Genomic DNA, 3,237 nt, shown 5'->3' with positions numbered 1-3,237 from the left:
GTGAAATTATACATAACCATGGTATTCACTTCCATTGCTATGCTGATGATACACAGTTGTATATTTCAGCAAAGCCAGACGAGAGATATCAGCTTAACAATGTTAATGAGTGTGTAAAGGACATTAGACAGTGGATGCTTGATAACTTTCTTCTGCTCAACTCAGATAAGATGGAAGTACTTTTACTAGGACCACATGCAGCTAGAAGCAAACATTCTGATTACGTAGCATCTCTGGATGGTGTTTCTGTTTCAGCGTGTACAGTAGTCAAAGACCTTGGTGTGATTATTGACCCTAGTCTTTCCTTTGAGGCTCATCTGAATAATATTACCAGGATCACCTTCTTTCACCTTAGAAACATTGCTAAAATTTTAAATATGATGTCGTTACATGATGCAGAAAAACTAGTTCATGGTTTTGTTACATCTAGATTAGACTACTGTAATGCTTTACTGTCTGGGAGTTCGAGTAAGTGCATAAATAAGCTTCAGTTAGTTCAGATTGCAGCAGCAAGATTCCTCACTAGATCTAGAAAATATGACCATATCACCCCTGTTTTAATCAGTCTACACTAGCTCCCAATCAAATCTCGCATTGATTATAAAATACTACTACTGACGTATAAAGCACTTAACGGTCTCGCACCGCAGTATCTGAGTGACCTTCTGTACCAGTACGATCTTCCACGCCTACTTAGGTCAAAAGATGCAGGCTATTTGTTGGTATCTCAAATAATGAAGACTACAGCAGGGGGCAGATCTTTCTCTTATAAAGCCCCACAGTTATGGAACAACCTTCCAATCAGTGTTCGGGATTTAGACACAGTCTCAGTGTTCAAGTCGAGGTTGAAAATGTATTTATTTAGTCAAGTCTTTTATCAGTAGATTTTTCTTAGGTAAAGTAGCAGAACTGGAGGGATCATGGATATAGAGTGTTTGGTGAACCTGTTGAACCGGGATATTTGTATGCTGTCGTCCCCTGAGTGAACCTGTGAGAGTGAGGGGACGACAGCATACAAATAACCCAGTTCAAATATGACATACAAACATACAAATATGTTGTATGAAAGTTAATGTCACACTGACATTAACTTTCATACAACAATAAGGACACATCTCTCTCTCTCTATCTCTCTCTCTCTATCTCTCTCTCTCTCTCTCTCTTGGTCGAGTTAAACATGCTCCTGAGGTTCCAGTGACCACTGTTCCTGCCCCTCTTCCCTCCGTGGATCTTCCGACTTCCCTGCCTCTGGATAGTGTTCTCTTCGTTTTACGATTTCTGATCAACGGCTTGGTTCCATGAAATTCCTGAGTAATAACGGAAGCTTTGAGGATGGATTTGGACTTTAGTTAATGTCAGCAGTCTGCTACATTGACTCAGGACTACAGTTTGCTTCTGATCACCATCACTGTACCCCACAACATCGTATATCTGCAATAAATGGACATTTGTATGAAAATGACATCCCAGATAAGGATGGGTTCCCTCTTAAGTCTGGTTCCTCTCAAGGTTTCTTCCTTATGCCAGTCGCCACCGGCTTGCTCATCAGGGACAAACTTACTTATAAAGAACATATTCACTTTTAATCACCACATTATCTGTGTAAAGCTGCATTAAGACAATGTTCATTGTTAAAAGCGCTATACAAATAAAAATAAATTGAATTGAATTGAATAATATCTTTCATTTAAATGTGTATCTTGTCAAACAAGAATAATGTAATATTTTAAAATGCTATTAATGAACAGACTAGCAATTATAACACTGCTTTGAGAATATAAATGTGTTAAAAATAGACTGCTAGAAAATCAGCATTTCTGAAGTGCCTTGCTTCAAATTAACTTTCTGACCCCCTGAATGCATTGGAAACTTGGTCAAAAGGACATATAAATACTGCTCAGTACTGTTCATTGATTGACTACACAGCTTTTCAACTTGTCTGCCAGAATAAGGAAATTTATATTGTGGTTTTTAATAAACTTTTTACAGTGCTACAGTATCAGCAGCAAACAATTTATTGGGAGTATTAGCATGGGAGTATTAATATCCACTGTACATCACATTTGCACAGTAATTATATGATCATTGTCATGGGAACAAGACTTTAAATGTAAGTAACTGGTAGCTACTGTGTTAAAACAATATTTATTTCATGAAAGGATCACAGAACAAATAAAAAACTAATATTTTATATTTAATAACTAATTATTAAATAACCCATGTTGCTGACATGAATATATCTTTATATTATATTATATATATATATATATATATATATATATATATATATATATATATATATATATATATATATATATATATAGGCAGCATTAAGATGAGGATAATTCTTAAAGTCTGTCATTTTCATACAGTTCAACCAAAGGACTCAAATCTCTGGCCATCCATTGGCCAAATCTCTGTATGCATCCATTCGCATACTGTACTTTTTTGATTAAGCATTTAATATCTAGGAAGGCATACAGAATCAATGAAATCTACATTTTAATGAGTGAACAATAAACTGAAGTATATTTGTGTATGAAAGTATATGTGTAAATTAATATATCAATGCAAATAATAAAATACAAGGAGTAATGATGAAATAAAGGATGTAAAGAAGGCTACTAATTTCACAGAAGATATGCAAATATATTTAATATCATTCCAATTTTGTCTCAGAAAGGTGTTAACAATAGGAAAAAAGAAAGAAAGAAAGAAAGAAAAAAATAAAGAAAGAAAGAAAGAAAGAAAGAAAGAAAGAAAGAAAGAAAGAAAAAAAGAAAGAAAGAATTTTCTAAATCTTTTAAAGAATATTTTTAATAATATAAAAATTGTTCCTGTTATTTATTTGTTTGTTTGCTTGCTTATTTAAGCCAGATCCAGATGGTGAAGAAACAATTATAGCCTATGCAATTTCCCTTCCCTCTGCATTGTGATAAAAAAAAAAACTAATAAAAAATTAATGTTGTTTTGACATTATCCTTGACTTGTCTGTTATTCCCAGGTTCTTAGACAACAGGTATGGGTTTCCCAGTAAAGATTAATCATAGAGACTTACAAAAAATTTAAGTTGCCATTTTACATTGGTATTGCCTCTGTGCTTGTGCTGGAAAAGTACCACCAATATACTAAAATTTAAAAAACTGGTACTGATTTCTTTGTAAAGCATCTATTCAATGCTTATAATTTTGTGACACTCTCATTAGTATTAGCTCTCTTTTTCTAGACTCCTGTGAC

The sequence above is a fragment of the Silurus meridionalis genome, chromosome 17, assembly GCF_014805685.1.
Source record: "Silurus meridionalis isolate SWU-2019-XX chromosome 17, ASM1480568v1, whole genome shotgun sequence".
Lineage (NCBI taxonomy): Eukaryota > Metazoa > Chordata > Actinopteri > Siluriformes > Siluridae > Silurus > Silurus meridionalis.
This window is presented reverse-complemented; position numbering follows the sequence as displayed.